Source organism: Mustela nigripes, chromosome 12 (genome assembly GCF_022355385.1).
Source record: "Mustela nigripes isolate SB6536 chromosome 12, MUSNIG.SB6536, whole genome shotgun sequence".
Lineage (NCBI taxonomy): Eukaryota > Metazoa > Chordata > Mammalia > Carnivora > Mustelidae > Mustela > Mustela nigripes.
In genome coordinates this window covers 128,622,572-128,645,589 of record NC_081568.1, presented here as the reverse complement: position 1 = coordinate 128,645,589, position 23,018 = coordinate 128,622,572, and the positions used below count along the sequence as shown (strand labels likewise).

The following is a 23,018-nucleotide window of genomic DNA, read 5'->3' as shown; positions in this document are numbered from 1 at the left end:
ATTATAATGAAGTCCACCATAATTTCTTTCCTGACTTTTAAAGGAAATATGAAACCATAGAGTAAAGACCAGGTCTCTTTGTGAATAGAATTGCAGTCAGGAAAGGGAAGGACCAGGGGCTATGAGGCAGCATGGTAGTGGTAAGATGTTCATCCTCACCAAGTTGAGTGTTGCTGATGGAAGGATGAACTGCGTGCGGTTCTCCATAAGTGATGTGCAAATTAACTTCTTAGGAGTTCTATTCTAATAAGCTCTGTACAGTTATCCTTATTTTTGGAACAGATTCAATTAAGTCAACTAAAGCCCGAGGACAGAAAATAATTCCTCCCAGATTACATTCAGAACCAAATTTAAAGCCTTGTTGTAGATGTTCAAGGTTGGTGATTCTGTTCCTTCAAGGATAAACCATGGCAAGTTTGAAGACTTTTCAGAAACAACCAAGGAAACTGGGAAAGAGGCCAGGGACAGAGCATGTAGTATTTAATTTGGACAAATGGAAGGGAAGAAGGTAACGACTGGGGAAAGATAATATGAACTTGGTCTACTTCAAACTTAATTCTTAAACCTGCAAACTTAATTCATACACATCCTTATGGAAGGGCCTTGGGAATAACTGCCAACCACTCAGTACATTTTTCTGAGCCACAGACACCAAGAAATCCAGATGAAAAAGTAAGTCAATGTGGCATCAACAATAATGGCTGTTTGGTGCTTTCACTTTGTGTGTTTTTGCCACAATAAAGGAATAAAGCAAAAACAATAGGGGAATGATAAAATATCTTCTTTAAAAATTTTCTCCATGAACTTTAGAAAAAAAGATAGCAAAACACCCTAAAACAAATATCCGTAATTCTCTTCTACTCAATGGGCTTTTTGTAAGGTGATAATAGAAAAGAGAAAACTCAGAAAAGCCTTTGAAAAACCACACAATGGGATTTCCAGCCCAAATTTCTCTCCTTTTTCCCAAGTCCACTCTGCCTTCCCATCTCTCCTCTTGCTTTGCTGAGTTTGATTTATTTCACCCTTGGTGGTTATTTGGACATACTTCTTCGCACATTCTTGTTGCAAATTTGTTTTCCTTCGTTTTAAAAGTCAGGCTGGGAAACCTCTAATGTGTGTGTGTGTGAGCTGGTATCACATGAAGGGGAGAGAAGAGGAAGGGACCTGGCGTGGTGTATGAATTACACATGTTGAGAATATTTAGCATGGACCGTCTTGAAGCAGATGTGTTTGATGTATTCAAACACATGCATATTCAAAAATCACGAGAAGCGTTAGGAAAACTGATCAATTCCCTCCATACTTCCTGCCCAGAACGTCAGAACAAAGGATCACTTGAAATTGAAGGGCAGAGATTTATGAGGGAAGGGGGTACGAAGTGAAAGGAAACTCCACTTCACACTACAAATTCATTCAACCCTCGGAATCTGCTTCCATGGAAATCCCTGACTTCATATTGTAGTTGGATATTAATAAGGTTAATTCTCTGACTGATTGTGCCCCTCGTACAAGCTTTTGCTGAGAGGATAATAAAAAATTAGAAAATATCTTGCTTTGGGTTGTAGACCATCCTTGGAATGATCAACTTGATTCTGTGCATCGTGTTGGCAGTTACTTGAGGAACAGTTGGATTTATTTTCCTTTCTCAGACGAAGTGCTTTTGGATCGTCATTGATTAGATGAATCTTTTGCTTTAAAAAATCCTGTTCATGACAACCTGAAATCCACTTTGTTGAAGAGGCTGTTTCATTTTGGTGTTAGCTGTCATTTTCTACTGCATCAGGGCTAGTCCCATTTTAAACATTTACCTTTTTTTTTTTTTAATTATAAAAGTAATATATGCTTATTCAAGGAAATGCAGAAAATTAAGGGAAGTGGAAGGGAAAGTACTATCATTCAGATATAACCACTTTTAGCTTTTCAATAAATTTTTCTTGAATCCTGTATTTCCTCTACAAAGGATTTTTTCCACCTTTTTGTGGGGTGAGGAGCTGGCTGGCTGGCTGGCTGGCTTGTATCATACATAATCACGCTTATTTAGAATTTTGCATCTTGCCTTTTTGACTACATTTTAGCATAAGGATTTTCTACATTATTGCATAATCTTTATAATCACTGCAATGGTTGTAAAACATTGCAATGAGATTATAAACTGTGGTTTACTTAACCATTCCACTGTTACTGAACATTTAACTTGTTTTCTATTTTTGCTATTGTTTAGAATTGTTTCCTTGGAATAGTGGTGTTACCAAGTCAGAGAACATGAATATTTTAAAAGATCTCACCAATTTGAAATGCAAATTACTAGAAAAAATAGATTGATAGGTTTGTTTGATTCTATGTTTCAATATTTAGGCAGTAAGGGACCCCTTTAAGTAGGACAAGAACAAGGACATCAGTTGTAAACCATTTTGAGTAAACTGATGCCTGCTTGTGTTAAGGATAGGACCTGAGGTCTACACGGTGTTTCAATGCCCTTTATGGTGACCGTTCCCAGCCAAGTGACCACCATGTTAATGGGCCATTAGCTTCCTGACTGGTTTGTTGACTCTGGTTAGCAACATTTTGTCATTTTTACAAAGCACATTCTCAAATTTCCTTTGTGGAAAACATCTGCAATTGCTTCCCCCAAACTTCCTGATGGTATTTTTCTTTCACTACTTATGTAAAATTGAATTTGCTTTCTTTTGCCTCTTAGGTGACTAAATAAACTCAGTGCAGGCACACTCAAAGGCAAATCTGCTAACTCCAAGGGAGTTGGATGGATTTTGGAAAGAATATTTTAGAATTGGGTTGGGGGGGGGGGATTTTAGACCATCTTAAGTGGATTCTTTTTTTTTTTTTTTTTAAGATTTTATTTATTTACTTGACACAGAGAGAGAGAGATCACAAGTAGGCAGAGAGGGAGGGGGAAGCAGACTCCCTGCTGAGCAGAGAGCCCAATGTGGGGCTCGATCCCAGGACCCTGGGTTCATGACCTGAGCCGAAGGCAGAGGCTTAACCCACTGAGCCACCCAGGCGCTCCTTAAGTGGATTTTTTAAGAAGTATGAGACCATTTTCAGATCTCTCACCCACAACTGCTTTGGCCTGAGTGCTCCTGTCGAAGGAACCAACGTTCCAGCAGAGAGGCACAGGGCAGGCACTGGGACAATGGGTACTATCATAGCCCTATAGCTCTGGGGGTCCCCTTGTATTATCACAGCAGCAGAATCAGAAGATCAAAATGCCACTTTCTGTCTATGGCAAAATTGAGACTATCCTCATGCTGCCCTTGCTCTGAGGTCCTGCTCATCTTCTGCCCTGGGGTATGCTTACACTTGGACTGGGATGCACCAGCTGTGTCTTACAGACTTCCCATTGGGATGGAAAGGGGTGTGGGGGGTGTGTCAGGGCTTGGAGGTAGAGTTAAAGCAATGGGTGTCTGTCCTCTACTAGGAGATTTTTATGAGAGAAAAATAAGAGCATCCTCTAAGGAAGCTTATAGGCAAGTTTCATTAGTCCAGTGTCATTAAATCTGTTAACAAATTGCCAACCTTTAAAAAGCAGTCACATGCATATGAAAATTTAGCTTTTAAACAAAATACCTCATTGAGAAATCAAAAGGTAACAACACTAGGCTGCATTTCCATAAAACAGTAGACTGAGGAGCACAACCCCCCAGAGCATGTGCCTTTCATTCCCATTCACGTGGTTCCCCCCGTCATTGCCTTTTCACTTCTGTCACCTTCCCACTTCAGTGACTCCCTGAAGTGTGAGTGTGAGGGACTCACACTCCTCTCTCCTGGCCACTAGGCTCCTGAGATGGTGACCTTTGAGATGCAGGAGAGTGCCAGGGAAGAAATGTGGGGTGTGGCATCCTACCCAAGACAAAATCTTACCTTGCTCATGGATGCCATGGTCTTTTTGTCAGGGGCTGGTGTTACTGGTTGCCCTGACTTGTTGACCGTATCAACACTCTCCAGAGATGTGTGCACTTACCTCTATAGATTTTTTGGTTGTTCGCCTGCACAATCACATAGAGTAATCCTACTGACACTAACAATGGATCGGTCTTTGTATCATCTTAAAAAGTGTAGTATGGGAACTTCTCTTTTTCGTTAACTAAAATTCCTTGAGATGTTTTGCTTGTTGCTTTCGTGTGATGATAATTTAGTAAGAAAGTGTGGTCCAGTCACTAAAAGCTGATGTCTACAGGAAACTGTTGACATGGTTACTTAGCCCTGGGGAGCAAAACTGAGTTCTATCATGGGAAGAAGCATTCCATCTGATCACACCACAGTTTGCAGTGAATTGATGTTTTTTCCCCATCGTGTAAAGGTGTAATTTTCATTTAGAAGAAGTGAATATATTGTATTTTTAAATAACATATGACATGGGAGAAGGAGTTTAATATTGAATAAAAAAATCAGAATATAATGTTGTGTATATGGCAGGATCCCAACTTTAGAATAATGGCATTTAATGTGCATAGAAAAAGGTTGAAAAGGGAATAGTTCACAACGTTAATTGTGATTATTGTGATTACCTTTGAGTGGTAAGATACAAGAACATTTTCTTACTTCAAGTATATTTTGATTATTATTTTGGATACAGTGTTATTTTATGGGAGAATATTGTTCTAGAAACTCTTATAATTATACATATACAAATTGAAATAGCATTCTAAAATCTTTCTTTAAAAGATATCAGTTGTTAGTATAATGAAGCCATGCTCTGTATTAGTGAAATTCAACGTTCCTGTCAAATACTTAAATATATCTGTTTCTCCCCCTACAATAAAAGGAATCATACTTGCTTTTGTATTTCCAAGTTAAATATGGGCCAGCCTGTTTCACAGACCATAATAACAATTGAGGGAATGCCATGAAGTAGGAACAAGAAGGGGAGACTGTATACCTGATGTATATTCACCCATAATACTTCTTAGCCAACTGGCAATTTTATCTCACTCTTTCCCTTCTGGGTTTCAGGGAAGAAGGATACATAAAAATGGCAAAAGGAGTTGAATGTAATTCATTCATTAGTATGGAAGGTGAACTCTGTCTTCAATCTTTATTTCCTGTGCCACATGACTAAGCATTTCTAACAATAAAGTGAGAAACCGAGACACATTTTCCAATAAGAATACTACCAAAGTGTGGCCAGTCTTATATAGAACACTCTTTTATGTTTTGTTTGATGAGGAAAAAAATAGGCATTGTGCTCATAAATCAGTCTTTCATTTCAAACTCTTAGTAATGAATATTAAATACTATGTATCAGCAGGACAGCCAGACCTGAGATTTTTACAAACTAACATCAAATTTAACAATATCCATTGATATTAATGGGCGGAGATGTTGAAAGGGAGAGCGTTCCAGAACTTTTCACTGATTTATTTATTTTACCTAGAAAAAGCACTGCATTGGATCAAAGTTAAGCTAATTACCAGAATGTATTTAGATATCCCCAAACAGAGACTGGGGTCTTTATAAACATCTCTTGCGTTCTTGTTTGGAAGTGAAGCAGGGATATACCATTAGGAGCCCACGTAAATTTTTTCTATTCAATCACTGAGCAAGTTTGAAATGACTTTACAGCAAAGTTTCTCCCTCAGGTATCCGTTGTGTCCTGGTACCCACAGTGCTCTGCGTGCCCCATCAGCCCTCCTGGTTCTCTCCCTGGCTTCATCTCTCTCTCAGCCCCTACTTCAAAAGGAGATGTTAAAGGCCATTCTCTCAGGCGTATTTTCTAGCAGCGACTATTAGCTTTTTCTTCTCATTCTTTTTTGCAATTAGGGGGGAAAAAAAAGTAGAGCTTTTTTTCCAAAATCTTTGCATTCCTTCTGGCTGCAGATAGGGCCACCTGCAAGTCATTCTGCTCACTCCCCTTTAGACAGAAGGGGGAAAAAGGCAGGCATTGTGTTTTCTGCCCCTTGACTCCTCATCCTTGTGTCTATGGAAGGACACCCCTTCACATTTTAAGCAAGTGGGTGGAGAGGGAGATTTAGAAATTTCCTACCTTTTTTCCTAACCCAGGGACATTCTGTGTTGCCAGCTCCCCTCCTGTGGAAAAGGTGTTTGGGTCTGACAACTGTCCCTCTCTTTGTGACAGGAAGTCCCAGGGTGATGCGAAGACAGACAGAGATGGACCGGAGCTGGTTTGTTCCTTCGTTAATTCAACGACCATGAAAAGTAAACTTGCCTGACACGGTTTTGTGGTTCACTGCTTTTATTCCCCCTGTCCACCCTGAGCACAGAACAACTTTTAACTTTACCTCAGTAATTAGCTAGCCTCAGACAGCTGAAATTCAAATCCCTCCAAGAGGTGGTTAAAAAAAAGTTTTAAAGAGCTATGACCAAAACCATTAGCCTATACCACCTTTTTAGAAGCCTCAGAAATCCCTTCTTTTTCTTTCAAAAATCTTCCCCTCTGAATTTGAAGAAACTTTTGCAGAGTATTAAATACTTAATTCTCGATAGATGGTTCCTAAATTGCTCAGGCCAACTTGTAAAGAATCCGGTCTACAAAGAAAAATTAACTACTTGATCTGTTTACTGTGCCCGTTAACAGTCTAATTCCTAGAAACATCACACTTTCAAAACTTCACCCTAAAAATCTTTTGCTCTCAGGCAAAAATGCTAGTCACCCTATGAAAAATCCTGAAAAACGGATTGGTGATCAAGACAAAAACCACACTCTATTTTAGGGACTAGCCTCTGACTTTCCATTTATTCCACAGTCGAACACCGGCTTCTTATGCGATCCATCAACCATGCTTTAAATGAACTGGTATAGCACTGGCGGATTTCAAAATAACTAAGAAAGCCGACTTTGGAGAGAATTGACTGAGTAATGAACCCCCATGGATTTCTCCACAACTCCATTCTTCTTCCTCAAAAGCTCATCTCCTGGGTCTCTTTCCCTAAATCGGTTCCCAGCAGCCCGGGGCTCTCTGTCAATCCTTCATCTGGTTCAATCACCCTGTGCTTCCGACCTCCTGCTTCTCCCTCCCTTCTGCCGCTGAGCTCCCAGAATCCCCCACCTCTTGAAACATACCCAAGATTCCTGCCACTCTCTTGATACAAACTACTAATCTAAGACACCAATCGTAATTCAAGTTCTAGGAGAGGGCCCAAAGGAGTCTGCTAGCTTCCTCTGTCTTCAAGAGTCTCCTGGAGAGGGTACCCTGTCTTTACCTAAATCCTAGAAATGAATCTAATAGTAGAGATTCCTTACCAGCCCAATCACAAGAAGAAGGTGGCTGCCAATTTCTCCCATGCAGTGGGCTGGCCCCGGCCATAAGTATATGTGTGGGAAATGGAATTGAAGTTAGTAAACCTAGTATTTACCCTGACCTAAAATTATTTACTTGGAGGTCTTGTTGATGCTTCTTTTCTGTCATGCTTTATAAACACAGTTCTCCAAACTCATTTATGCTTTCCCTTTTTCAGCTCCAGGATCTGTTCTCAGTGCACGCTCACTCCACACAGGTGTGTCGTGATCGGTTGTGAGATGTCACAAGAAATTTGTTACCCGTAATAGCTTTTCTGAAGCTTGCAAAAGATTTGGTTTCCTTTTCTAGGAAGAGAGTTTTCCAGGCTATAGCAACTATCTCCTAGAATGTTACAGCTAGAATAACCCTGACAGCACCCTGGAGAGTGTGTTGCACATGTGAAAGTCATCTGCTGGGGATGGGCAGGAAGAAAGACCGTTGACAGGCTCTGTGCTAGAGCCCTGGGTCCAGTAATTGAATATAAGGGAGATTACTGGATCATTTATTCCGATGGGCTCCTGTTCAACTAAAGCACATGCCCAGAAGAGCAAGGCAGATAATGCACAGGGAGGAATAGGGCACCGTGCTCACCTCATGACCTAGAGAACATACCAGGTCAAAAAAAAAAGGGAGAAGGGGGCGGTAGCTCTTCTGTTCTGGCTGACCGCTACCATGAGAGAAAGAGAGCCCAATGTTGCCAGCACTGCCAGTTTTGCCAAAGAAACTAGAAATGCAAATTTTAATATGCAATCTCTCCATTCACAAATGTAAATATCTACGTAAACCATTGAATTGAATTAGCCATTTGTAAAATTCTGCTTTGGTCTAATGATACACAAGCAGCTGGACATGTCTGCAGGCCACAGTTTGCCATCTCCCAATTCAATGAAACCTTAACTAGCAAGACAGCATTCAAAGATGACTATGACCCAGTCCCTTGTTGCAAGGAATGGAGGAGGAAGAGAGGAAAGCGTCAAATACGGATAGCTTAAGCAACACACGGTAAACTGCTTTACGAGAAGCACGATGTACCGTTTAGCCAGGAGGTAGAGCAAACAGAGTTGGGAGAGCTCGTGTGGAATCCCAAAGTTTGTCAGCAACTCGGGCTTCTGACGGGGCCTAGAGAAGTCTGGCAGCTGAGCCCTCCCCCAGCAGAGAAACCTCCTCCAGCAGATCCTGACTCTTCTGAGTGTTCTCAGTCAGCGCCAACACTAGCCTCTCGGGTGTTTTTGGACACAACGCTGTGTGTGCGAGGGTTACACGTGGATGACGTATTTACACAGAGCAGGAAAAAGGCGTCCTCGTCTAGGCAGTTGCAGCCCCACAACAGAATGCTTGGCTTGGCCAGCAAATGACAGGATGGATTCCATTCCCCGGCCATGCTTTTGGCTGGGGGCCATTTTGCAGGACACAAAATGTGAGGTACATTCATCGAGCAGCCCAGCTCCTTATCAGCCTAGGTGTGTGTCTCCAGATGAGCTTTTCTTGAGCCTGGTAAAATGTAGACTGTGTTGAAAATTATTTTCCTGCAGCCTTCCTACCTGCCGTGTAGATGGAAATCAGGAGCCCTTGGGATGTGGAGCTATTTAAAAATAAATGTGGCATATGTAACCATAGCAAGCGATTATATCAATTCTAAATGGACTTTGCCCTAAGAAAAATAAAAAGCCAAGCTTTGGGGTTTTATTTCATTTACCAAAACCCAAGTGAATTGAGCATGATTGAAGTGCCTGTGTTTGGCTGGGCTCCTCTCTGTAATGCTGGCTTGTTGGACTGGTTTGAGTGGACCCAGCTGTAAAACTAAGAAGCCCCTCTGGACACAATCTCTTCCCAGATGCCAAAAATACCTCCTCTTTGAGAAGCTGGAGGAATAATTCTGTTCCAACAATAGGACATTCTTTCTTGTCGAAGGTTTTATTTTTTCAGGGAATAGGAATGGGGCAGGAGGTTATTCTCCGCCACAAGGCAATGCCCAGAGCAGGGACTAAGTCCTAACCTAGTTAGGAGACTGGGAATTTGATCCAGCATCCCGAAGAGAAAGTTGTTCGATTTTTCTCTTTAGACACAGCACCCTTGTCCCTATGGTACATTTACTGTGTGTGTGTGTGTGTGTGTGCGCGTGCATTGCCAGATAGGGACAAGAATCACTCAAATTCTTGGAACCAGACTTGGTTTTTATTTCTGAGGGCATCTCTCTCACAGAGTTCTTTCCAAAACCCCAGTGCAGAAATATTTCACGAAGCCGCATAACAGGGACGTGGATTATGCTGCGGGAGGCATGTACCTTCCCTTCCTACACGTTGCTTTGCGGATTGCGGTGTGGCTGCAGCCTCTCGTGGAAGCCTACCCCCCCACCCCTTTCTGTTTCTTTCAGGGTGTACTCAGCAGTTCTCCCACACAGCCTTGTAAAGCGGATGTCTCCGGGTTTTATTTTAGCTCCCCACTTAGTTTGGAACTCTTGCGTCTTGATTCAATTTGAACAACTGTGAGAGTTCAGATTGAAACAAAACAAAAAAGCATTACCTCTCTGTCTGATGTTGACTTTCAAATTGGCTCGAGGGCTCCTGGGATTAAACAGAAGATGTGTGGTATCTTCTTGTAAGGCTCATTTTTTCTTTCTTTCTTTCTTTTTAATAGAGAATTTCTGACTGAGAGAGAGGCCGAGAGAGTCTGTTGAAAAATCAGAGCATCTCATGTGGCTATTCCAATGGCAAATAAAAAAGAAATGCAAATCCTGTACAGCACCTCGGTCCCTATGCAGGAACCATGAACTTAGGAAGCTGGGAATGGCAACTTACTTCCCGGGGGAGCTGAGGTAATTAAATGGGGCGCTGCAAAACCAAACTCTGAATGGATTTAAGCATCCCTAGGGAAGTGCAACCCCTTCCTTGGGAGGAAGGTGAAAATATGCATCCTGATGGTAAACAAGAAAGCTTTTCATTTGACTCTCTACTTATTTATAGCAGTTGCTACTTTCTGTCACATTTGAGCTTATCTTCCTTGCTCTAGCCATAAGGAAGAATGTTATAGCTTGTTATGTCGAAGTTGTGAAGGAAGTACGTACCTAGCTGAAGAAAGCGTGTCGTTATTTTTCTTAATTATTTTAGAAATGTCATCTCTGATACCATCCAGTCTTTTGTAATGCTGAGGAGAAAATTGAATAACCGCCCATTTCCCGAGAACCACTTTAAAAAGTTTGCAGTCAATTTTTTCAGATGGCCATGAAACAATTCAATGATATGGGTAAGCTTGCAGGATGATAGGAGAGCCATTACATGTAATCAGGAAAAAAATATGATGGTGTATACAGGCGGACTGTTTCACATAGTTCAGTTAGTTTAGGTTAAGAAATGTTTTCTCTCAGGAAATGCCTCTAAACCAGGGCTACATTTTATTTAATGATGTGGAAAAATTCCACAAAATATCCTTATGAGAAATGTATTTAATTTTCTCTTTTTAAGCCAGTCAGCAAGTAAAGTGAGCTGCATATTGCTTGCATTACTAACACCGCCTGGCAGAGCACGTTGAAATATGCCTGGTCATGCACATTCGGAGGTAATGTTAGTTGGGAACACTTGGTATGGCTGCTTAGCACTTTCCAGAAACTGATTGACTTCAGCTGCTGGAAATTTCTACCGGGATATTGACAGATGTTGAAACCCAGAGTAGACTCCCCTTGCCTTTTTCTGTCTCTAAGTACAGAGGAAAAAACAGATGTGCATCTTAGCATCACTACCCAAGGAGCTCACCTTGTCACTTGGCATTACTGACAGTGCTAAAGAGAGAGCATTTGTGCCCCAGTCCTAAAGAGCGGTTATCAAGCTTGCCATGGTCAGGGTAGGTAGAGAGATTAAAAGGCCCAGGCAATGGGACTGTGCTCTAAATGTGCATCATTTCCTCCCTCCCACTATCCTGACTCAGTTGATCTTTTTTTAGCAGGTTTAATTTCGGATAGGTCACATTCTGGCTTCGCTGGATCATTTGGTTTCTCTCTCTGACCTTTGGTGGAGGTGGGCTTGGCTCTCCTCTGCTCTATAAACACTGAAAAGTAGTAATGACATTCTCGAAATATGTGAGATTCGGTTATGAAAACCACTGAGTTGACAGCGATAAAACAGTGTGCTAAATTATCTTTCCCCCCTCTATTTACAATTTGTAAACTCTAATTTTTACTCCAGGTAAAAAGTAAACGGTAAAGATAGGCTGATTTTTGATAGAGGTAAATGTGATGGAAAATGCTTGGTGCAAAATGAAATGTATCTGATTTGAGATTTCCTTTCTTATTTGACCTTCACTCTTGCTTCCAGCTCAAGGCTACTTGCTTGAACACTACAAAGGGAATGTGTGTTTTTCAGAAGTCAGATATGCAAAGGAAGAATTGTATTGCCAGGGCTGTTTAGGCATTTTAATTCTATTAAAGCTGTCACAGGATAGTGTTTTTTATACAATCAACTTCTATAAATTTTAAATATGTATACTGTCTCAAGTTCATACATGATCAGCAAATTAATAGAAAATTTATGTACTAACTAAGAGTATGAGCACCATAGAACAGTAGTCCTTGACCCTGGCAAAGACATTAATCACAATTGTTTATATTCCCGTGCCCCCCCCCCCCAACCAAGGTTAATTGTTCCAAGTTTTCAGTGTGCTAATAGCTCTTAAGGAGGCTGTCAGTTATCAGTTAAAAATGAAGTATTATTGTTCCATAGAAAGAGCTTCTGCCCTACAGACTGTTGATTGACACTAGGCCATGGATAAATGTTGGGGTATAAGATAGGTGCAGTCCGTCACTTGAAGCCACATGTCTGTCTGACTTTTCTTAATCCAATGGGAACAAAAAGGAACCAGTGTCCTGCAGCACTGTATCATCTCTTTGACCTGGAGACAGATGTTATCTCACACTTAATAGAGGTTATTTTACACAGAGCTTTCATCTCCCTGGAAAGTATACTGGTCTTTCCCAACCAAGGACTAGGAGCTTCTTTTAAAGAAAAAAGTCTTGCAAGAAAAATAAGGATCTCCCATAAATGTTCAAATATATGGTCTCCAGACCAGGTGTCCTCTTTCATTCTTACCCAATGTCTAATGATACCAAAATAAATTGGCCATTGGCCCCATAATGCAATAATCAATGGGTAGGTGTGATATTGCTCAGCAAGGGAAAGAAATGGAAACTGTTTTGAAGGTAATTAACAAATACCTCCTTGCTTTTGATAGCTTCAGATTACATATATACTTTTTTTTTTACTTGTAGAGAAAAATACAATTATCTTTAAGAGTATAATTAATCGTGGTGGCTTTACTCAAAAAGATTAAGGATTAAGGAAGGCACGTATTGCATGGAGCACTGGGTGTGGCGCATAAACACTGAAATTTGGAACACACACACACAAAAATTAAATGAAATTCGGATACATATAAAAGATTGATAGAACAATCGATAGAACAATTGTGTATTATATTCTTTGTGAAATTTATCTTCAGCAACAGACGTTTTCATCCAGCTTCTTAACTACAATATGTAGTTTTCAAATTATGTATGTAATGTAGTTTACATTTTTACTAATTTTTTGGGTTATTAATTTCATAGTGTCCCTTTTCCTCCTTAACACAGGTTAAAATGCAGAGTTGCTCAGAATTCATTGAGGTTTTAAATGGCTCAATAAAGGCTCTAATAATTTCTTTCTATTCTAGTATAAAATAATGCTAGACTGCTCAATTTCATACTGTGCATTGGATCATCCATCTTACAGTCTCTATTTGGAGTCTTAATCCAGAGAGGTTACCTTAACTCTTATTACGCTTGACTATCCTAAATCTATTTTTTTAATTTTCTTTTTAAAAAATTTTTAATTTTATTTAATTTTTTGTGTGTGTTCCAAAATTCATTGTTTATGCACCACACCCAGTGCTCCATGCAATACGTGCCCTCCTTAATCCTAAATCTCTTTGGGTAAAGCCACCATGATTAATTATACTCTTAAAGATAAATATTTTAAGAAATGTTTTAATATTGGCAACATATCATAGTTATTTCCTGGTTATAGAAATAATACATATTCATAACAGGAAATTTGGGGAAAAAACAGAAAAATAGAAGTCACTTCTAGAAAGTAATGTTGGATTAGTTATATTCTCCCTATTTTGTTGTACTTCCACAGAAAGAATTTAAATTAAGTATTGATTTCATTTGTTTGCTTCAGAATATATCAAGATTATAACTGCATATTGGTTCAATTAGTCTTTGAAGCAAGTGTTTTAGAATTCAAGAGGCTCAGAGTTTTTACGTTTCTTGTATCTCCTGAGGACAAAACACCTTTGAAATTTCCAGAAATAATCCCTCTGTGCCAACAGATGATGGGACCCAATTCTCAAACCTTTATTCAAGAAAAAAAAAAGCAACAAAAAACCAAACTCCCTGCAGACCCCAACGTTTAGGTAAGAACACAGCATTGAGGCCGTATTTTATGTCCTGACCAATGCTGGGGCCATTCACATGCGAGGCCTCCCGGGACCCCACAATGAATACCATCTGGCTTCGGAGAGTTGAAACACTTACATGTCTTAAGTGCTACGTAATGACTTCCTGGAAGATTTTATTCTCCATCAACATTTTACGAAAAATGATTGCAGGAGAAATTTTTGTTTTACCTTAAACTTCTTTTGTTGAAACTTCATCTCTTGAATTCTCAGCTTTGTATCATATTCTTTGTGAAATTGATCTTCAGCAAGAGACTTTTTCACCCAGCTTCTTAACTACAGGTTCTTAACAATCTATCTTTTGTACCATCTGCTTATCCACCCCATCCCATCTGAATTTAATAGATGTACTTAATGCTACAATAACTATAATTAGAGCCGGGTAGGTTTTTATTTCCTACATTATATTTTATTTTATAGAATTTCTGGGTTGGGTTTGGTTTTTTTTCCCCCTGAAGAAATCATTTCTCCACTTCATCACACTGGGATTACTCTTTCTTGCCCTTACACTTTACTTTTCAAAAATGTAGTGACCTTCAGTGCCTTTAATGCAACATGTTTATACAACCTCAAGGCTGATTCTAGGCTGCTGAGTGTTTTTATGTGTGGGTTTTGGTTTTGGTTTCTTGTCTGTACTGAATTTGTCCACGGGGCTGTTGCTACTGCGGCTGCTGACCATACCATGCCAAAAATTATAGAATTGCAGACTCTCAGTCACTATTGAAAGGCTTCGCTTAGTTTCATTTTGCCTCATGGTTCTTAATCTTGTGTATTTTTTATTTTTGACCAATGGGAATAAATTATGAACTCCTTAAGATAGGGGCTATAGCTTATTAATATTAATCTCAATATTTGTAGTGCTTAGCACAGTGCCTGGCCTATGAGGTACTCATAAGTATTGAATAAGAGACTGGATGAGTGTCCCTTGAACTTACCATGACTCAAAATGTTCACTTTTTGGTCACTTGACTTTTATTAGTCTATGGTAATATATGTATCATCTACAGACAGTTTTTAAAGATATTAAAATGGCAGAAGTATTTTGGGGAGTGAGCTTCACTGCTTTTGCTAAAGCCCAAGCAAAGACATTTTCATTTTAGAATACAGAAGTAGTCACGATTCTGTTGCAAGTGGAAATAGAGGTTACACAGGAGAAATTCTTTAGGGTTGTTCTGAAATCCTGTGTCCCCCTGCACTACCTCTCCAGCCCACAGGTGGTGGGTAGCTGAAATCCATCAGTCTACTGCCATGGCCCTGCGACCACATATAATTCCTGATCAACTTTGGAAATTTTGCATTAGATGGTGTTGCTGATATGTTGCAGACCCGTGGAAGAGATAAATTTGAAATTAAAAACGGTCACCATTTTCTAGGAGAGGCTTGTGGTGTCAATGGGGTCATCACTAGGCCAGGAACTATTGTAGAGATTTTGACACATCATCATCTCTTCGTGCTTGTTTGGTTTTTTGGCCTTTTTTTTTTTTTTTTTTTTTTTTTTAAATCTACCAGTAATAACAGTGCTGGCTTATCAGGAAGGTAAAATGATGAATTGATAGCCGCGTACTTTAAGATGTACAAAACCCCCAACAAATATTGTTATCAGGTAGGCTCAGTCTGCTAATCTCTTCCAGCCATTCGTTCTGTGGAGCGGCCAGTGATGGGGAGAAGTGCTCGGCAGTCATTTCCTCTTATGTGCATCCCCAGGGCGTGTGGACAGAGGAGGCCCTGGGACTTAACATGAGTATGAGTCTATTTTGTGGAAGAGAACTCAGCCTCAAAAATTTCCCAAATTCCTATAAATTGAAGATGAGGTAAGAAGGATCTGTCTAAAACAAACATACAAAAACAAAAACAAGCCACAAAGCAAACAAAACCCTGAGAAGGTTGTGAAGATTTATGTGGGGGGAACTGTCCCTTATCCTGGTATTACTAGTCCCTTCTGACTGGAAAGATATGTCCTGAGAAGATGATTCCGAAAAACTGTGTGGCACCTCTTCTTCCCTATAATCCTCAGAGCGTGGTCATGGACCCAGCAGCATCAACATCACCTGAGATCTTACTAAAAATACAGATCAGGTCGACATACGCATACTGTATCAGACACTCAGGGAGCGGGACCCCGCGATCTGGGTTTTAACAAGCACATTGGGGACTCCTGATGCACAGTAATTGAAAACGACTGGTTTAAATCTGGCAGAAGTACAAAGGCCGATCCTCCCAAACCCCACAACTATATCCCAGCAATCTCATTTTTGGTGAAAATGTCACAGTTCAGTCTCCAAACAGACTTCTGGCCTATCAGGTTGCTCCTTTTGCCTTTCTTTTATCTCCCTTGTTTGCATTGAAAACTCCTACTCACCCTTTACTCTGTTCAAATGACATTTCTTAGTGAAAACTTTTCCTGACCTGCCTCCTTCCTACCCCAAAAGCCATAACAGAGTTATTTGTACGCTCCTCTACAGGAATTTTTGTCATTTGTACTTTTGAGAACCACAGAGAACCATATGGCTTAGCGAACCATAATTCTCTACGTTTTTCGTCCTTGGCCTCATTTGCTTTATCCTCTTCCTCAGCCACCCCCTAAAGTATCCGTAACCTCAGGGCTCTCTCATTTATATTCTGTCCCTGAAAAGTCTCATTCACGGGCATGGCTTCAACTACCACCATTTAGTTGACGATTTTAAAGTCCGTATCTCCAACCTAGACATCTTCTCTGAGCTCTAGAGCCTTATTACTAAAGACACTTGGACAACTTCACCTGAGAGAACCACAGTGAACCTCAAAGTCAACATGTCTAATATGGAATGAAACATCTTTTCTCACCCCCTGCACTCAATCCCTCCTTTGCTTTGTCTCTGTTTTCTCTCAGAGGCTGTCACTGTCATTCACTCTGTGAACAATACCAGGAACCTGGGAGCCATCTTGAACTCCTTCCTTGCCCTCTCCCCCAGTATCGAACTGTCACCTACTGTCATTTTATAGAGCTTACCTTGTTAAATGTCTCACAAAAACACTGGAATAGTTTCCTAACAGGTCTCTTAGACTGAAATTAGTTCCTACTCCTATGCCTGTAATTCACCCTGTTCACTTTAGGCAGAGAGATCTCTCTAAAATGTCAATCTGGTTATAGCACTGCCTTGCGTAGACCCTTCACGGCTCCATATTTTATAATTCAACAGAAGAAGGATCAAACTCACTCATCTGGGTCTTAGCTACCCACTCAGCCATACCCCCCCCCACACACACACATTTTATTAAGAAAATGTTCAAACTTACAGAAAAGTTAAAAGAATTTTATGATGAATACTCCCATACCCTCCACTTAGATTATGCCATTAGTATTTTACTATACCTAGCTTATCACGTAACAGTCCATCTATCCATCCCTCAAGGTATCTATCAATCCATCCTATTTGTTGATGTGTTACAAAGCCAGTTCAAACATCAGTATACTTCTCCCTAAACATTTCAGCATACATATCATTAGTTTCATATCATTAGCATACTGAGTTTCAGTATTTGTTTATAGGGATTTTATTTGAGGCAAAATTTATGTATAATGAAATGCACAAATTTTACATAAACATTCTCTGACAAATGCATGTACTTGTTTAACCCAAACCCCTATCCCAATATAAAATATTATCAACAAAGCAGAAAGTCACCAAATGCCCATTCCCAGTATATTGTTGCTTAGCTCAGCACTCACTTTCCTGACATTTTCCACCATATATTTGTTCTGCCTTTTCTAAAATTTCTGTAAGTCGCTTCTTTGAGTAAAGATTCTTTCCCTCAGCATTTGATTTTTTTTTTTTTTTTTTTTTTTTCCTGAGAGAGCCTGGGTGGTGTGGATGCAGAGGGAGAGGGAGAGAGAATCTTAAGCAGGCTGTATGACCAGTATGGAGCCCAACGTGGAACTCAATCTTGACCCTGAGATCATGACCTGAGCTGAAATCAAGAGTTGGACACTAAGATGACTGACCTACCCTGGCACCTCTTAGTTTTCTCCCTTTTTATTCCTAGTAGTGTTCCATTGTACAAATAGGGCAAAGTTCTTTTCTATAATATTCTGCTGATGACCTACTTCCAGCTTTTAACTATTATGAATAAATCTATGAACATTATCATAGATGCCTTTATGGACACATGCTTTATTATTTTTTTCCTTAAATTTTTTTAGATTTTATTTACTTATTTGTCAGAGAGACAGATCACAAGTAGGCAGAGAGGCAGGCAGAGAAAGTGAGGAGGAAGCAGGCTCCCTGCCAAGCAGAGAGCCTGATGCGGGGTTCAATCCCAGGACCCTGGGATCATGACCTGAGCGAAGACAGAGGCTTTAACCCACTGAGCCACCCAAGCACCCCGTGTGGACATATGCTTTAATTTCTTGGAGTAAATATCTAGGAGTAAAATTTCTATAGACATAAAGTAGCTTGTACCTACTCTAGATTGTACCATTTTTTCCCTCCCACAAGACCATCTGAGAGTTCTGATCACTCTACATCTTTGTCAACTTTTGGTACCGTCTTTTCAGTTTTAGCTTTCCTTGTAGATATATAATGGCACTTCATTAGATTTTTAAGCTGCATTTTTCTGATGACTTGATATTAAGCATTTTTTCATGTACTTTGGCCATTCCTGTATCTTCTTTTGGAAAATGTCTTCAAACCTCCTCCTTATTGAGTTATTTGACTTTATGTTACTGAGTTGTAGAGGTTCTTTATATCCTGGATACCAGCCTTTCACCAGATATATGCTTTGCAAATATTTTCCTCCAGTCTTCAGTTTACTTATTCATTTTCCTAGCAGTGTCCTCTGATGAGAGAATCTTTTCATTTGATGAAATTGACTTTATCAATTTTTTTCTTTCATGGTTAGTTTTTTTTTTTTTTTTGGCCAATCTTAAAAAAAAAAAAAAAATTAGGGGCACCTGAGTGATTCAGTCAGTTAAGCACTTGCCTTTGGCTCAGGTCATGATCCCAGAGTCCTGGGATTGGGCCCCACGTCAGGCTCCCTGCTCAGTGGGAAGCCTGCTTTTCCCTCTCCCACTCCCCCTGCTTGTGTTCCCTCTCCTGCTATCTCTCTGTCAAATAAATAGATAAAGTCTTTTTTTTTTTTTAAAGATTATTTATTTATTTATTTATTTGAGAGAGAACGATCACAAGTAGGCATAGAGGCAGGCAGAGAGAGAGGGGAAACCGCAGGCTCCCTGCTGAGCAGAGAGCCCAATCTGGGGCTTGATTCCAGGACCCTGAGACCATGACCTGAGCTGAAGGCAGAGGCTTAACCCACTAAGCCACCCAGGTGCTCCTAAATAAATAAAGTCTTTAAAAAAAAAATTAACCTACTCCTCAAGTCATGAAGATAATCTCCTATCTTTTTAAAAAAATTTTTTGAATGGAATTTTTTAAATTTATTTTTTCAGTATTCCAAGATTCATTGTTTATGCACCACACCCAGTTTCAAAATATATCTTCTAAAATTTTATGGTATTAGCTTCTATGTTTAGGACTAGTATCCATCTTGAATTAATTTATGTGTATAATATGAGGGAGGGGCCACGGTTGACCCTTTCTCTAAATGGATATCCAGTTTATTGATACTTATTTCCTTTTATTTATTATACTATTTAATTTATTTATTATACCATTTCTTAAAGGATAAGAATTTCCTTTTCCTATTGGATGACTTTGGCATCTTGTTGAAAACCAAATGACCACCTAAGTGAGAGTCTATCACTGTGCCCTATATCCTGTTCCATTGCTATGTTAATCTTTATGCCAGTATCACACTGTCTTGATGACTGTAGCTTTCCAGAATACTGAACTCAGGTAATGTAAATCCTCCAACTTTGTTCTTCTTTTCCAAAATTGCTCTGAATATTCAAAGTCTTTTACATATCTATATGAATTTTAGGGTCAGCTTGTCAATTTCAAGAAAGCCTGTTCATTGAGTCTTAACTTTTGATGTGCTACACTCCATCTCCACTATCCCTACAGACTAGAGAGAGTGGAGAAACTGTATTCTTTAATAAACTCTTAGCTCTATAGGGCTTTAGCCAAAGGGCAGAAGTGTTTTGTTTTGTTTTGTTTTTTTAAGATTTTATTTATTTATTTGACAGATAGAGATCACAAGTAGGCAGAGAGAGAGAAGGAAGCAGGCTACCTGCTGAGCAGAGAGCCCGACGCGGGGCTCCATCCCAAGACCCTAGGATCATGACCTGAGTGGAAAACAGAGGCTTTAACCCACTGAGCCACCCAGGTGCCCCAGGGCAGAAGTTTTATATTAAGGTTTATTCTTAATTTTAGGTAAAAAAAAAAAAAATTCCTCTTTCCATTCTGACAAAATGCATGTGGCCCCATTTTACAGTGCCTATTTTTCTACAAGAACCGGTAAAGCAATGCACCTAAATGCTGTGCTATATTTTACCTTAGTAAAAGATGATTTTCCCATTTTTTTTAAACCACTTGTTTCCCAGGAGTCTCTCTCTCTCTCTTTTAAGATTTATTAATTTTAGAGTAAGAGAGCTCACATGCAGAGAGAGGGGCAGAGGGAGAGAATCTCAAGCAGACTTTCCACGGAGTATAGGGCTCCATCTCACGACCCATGAGATCATGACCTGAGCCAAAACCAAGAGTCAGATGCTTAACCAATGAACCACGTAGGCGCCCATCTCAGGAGTCTCTTTTAAAAGGATATAGATTTGGGTCTTGCTGATTTTCTAATTGATTCCCTTCCTCCTCCCCTTTTTCATCATTTTCACCTTCATCATTAAATATCACAGCTGACATTATGCCCTTACCCTGTGCCGCCAAACCTTTGCTAAGAGCTTTATTTGTATCTCATTTAAACCTCACATCAGCCCCACTTAGTCAGCCTTGTTACTGGGCTCACTTTAAAGGTGAGGAACCTAAAGCTCAGGGAGTTGAAAGACTTTCTTAGGGTCCAGCAGAGTAAGTGGTGGTGCTAGGGCTCAAACTCCAATGCCTCCTTCTCCAAAGACTGACATTTTAGGTTTCTTCTATAAAAGAATGCTTTACTAAATCTATGCAATAGTATTTCCTTTGTCCATCCGAGGGTAATTTAAAACATTTATCATTATGGCTGCTGTTTCTGTAGCAAAGTATAATGCATACCCTGAAATCTTCAGATACTCCTCCAACTTTGGCAATCATGCAGTTCTGAAGACATCTGGAAAACAAAGTTGGTTCAATTGGTTTTTGCATTACATGGGGTTTTAGAGCCAAAGTAATTTAACCTTCCCCTTTTCTCTTCACAGTGGTAAACTATTTTCATAGTGTCGAAGGATTCCTTTATACATCATGTATGTCTCATTCCAGTCCTCAGCTATCTTTATGTATAACTCAAAGTAGAGCTTGTCATGCCCCACTGATTTCTATCACCCAAACATGTTGCTGAAATTCCAATTATGATGTCTCTTTCTGACTCAGCCATATAAACTCAATCCTACAATTTAGACTTTTTAATTTCACTGTTGTCATACAGATAGTCATTAATATATTTTCATATTAAGCTGTATATAATGCTTTGTACTAAACTCTTTGTTTTGCTAAGAGTGGAACATATGCCTTATTATCCCTATTCCTGAGAATCCAAAATTTCCTTAAAAAAGAAAATATTCATGTATACACACACACACACTCTAATACAACCACATAGGTAGCATTCTATGCTTTTTAACTGACACTCAAATGGTGAACTGGAATCTTACCAGGTGTCTATATTGATATACAATAACTACTGCCAAGATCGGAATGATGATGTCTTCATCTGATATCCACAGAGAAGTGTTAAAGAATTCACATACTGGGATCCTTGAGAAAATGGCTTTATCTGAAGGTAAATGGTAGAAGAAGACAGAAACAATGACCAAAATGAAAATATACTTTGTCTATTAATCACTAGCTACAAACAGACCCTCTATCACAAGTTCATCAGATGATGAGAGATACATTATAGCTCAAATTGAGCATTAATACATTTGTTGATGTAAATATTCTTTTTGAAGATATGAAATTAAATACAAGATTTTTTTTTCCTGTATCCATTCATTTTATTAAACAGACACCATATCCATAAGCTTAATGGCTTTGGTTAAAAGCATAATGAAAAAAAGTTGGTACATTCTCAGCTTAATTTTATAAAGATCACATAATAATGTGACAGGTGGAGCCACGTGGGGGTGGAGGCAAATTGGTCTTCTGTCCCAAACGTCAAAGACGTGCTGCAGACATCAGGGAAATGTCTCGTGGTTGGGAAAGGTACGGAAACTCAGCAGGCTGGTCTTTGATACCTAGGGCTTTCATTTTTAATTAAAGAACAGAACTCTGGTGAAAAGTCATCATATCATCCTATCTTATATGGGGCTTGGATGATAGCTCTGTAGAGAAGATTGGGAATATGCCTAACATAATATCTAAAAGGTTCTACATATCTAAAAAAATAATAATAAAAATTAACATTTATTGAACATCATTTCAGTGACTGCTCATGTCTCTGTGAGGGAGGCACAACTGTTATCCCCATTTTGCAGATGAGAAAATGGATTCTTAGAACAGTTGAACAACTTTTTCAGGGTCACAAAGCTAGGAAGTGAGTGATCAGAGTAAGCAGAATATCATCTTGAAGAGAGTGCATCTACCCACAATGTCATATTCTTAGAACTTTTCTTCCTTCCCTGAGGATAGATTAGATCCCTAACATATTTTATGAAAGAGCTTTTTCATATACTGTGATATAGAATTATTTCTTTTTCCATATGTATGACCTCATTGAAATAAACCCTAAATGAGCTTTATCTCCAGTATCTTTTCTTCCAGCCATGAAAAGATGTCTCTTCTTCCTTTCCTTGACAACATGCTATCATATCCCACAATTTTCCCAACTTTAGAGTCTTGGATAATCTTCCTAATGTGTCTTTGTAATCTCTGTTGCAATAGCCCAAAGCATTTGTTCTTTTCTGAGTAGGAACATGAAACAGCTGTCACTGTCACTCACATAATAGTTTTTTCAGACACTCAGAAACTAATTGCTAACATTTCCTGCCCCTACCTTTTCTTTTCTGAGTCAGATAATTTGCCCTGCTCGTTTTCTTTGTCCTCCTCCTCCTCCTCCTTCATATATAAATTACTTCCACATAAAGCCTATTTCCAAAATTGCTAATCATTTTTGTTCCGGTCCTCCAGACTCTTTCAGCATCTGGATGTTCAGTGGGTGTCATGAAGACATTGCCATACAGTACTAAAATTATGGCATCTG

The 23,018-nt window shown here is 39.4% G+C and overlaps 1 long non-coding RNA gene across 1 annotated transcript in view; it reads left to right on the top strand.

Moving 5' to 3' along the window:
• Positions 1 to 23,018, top strand: part of LOC132028831 (uncharacterized) — a 123,870-nt gene that overhangs the window by 31,331 nt on the left and 69,521 nt on the right. The window contains exon 2 of the long non-coding RNA XR_009407562.1: positions 9,894 to 10,071. This is a non-coding gene — a long non-coding RNA (uncharacterized LOC132028831). The remainder of the gene's footprint in view (positions 1 to 9,893; positions 10,072 to 23,018) is intronic.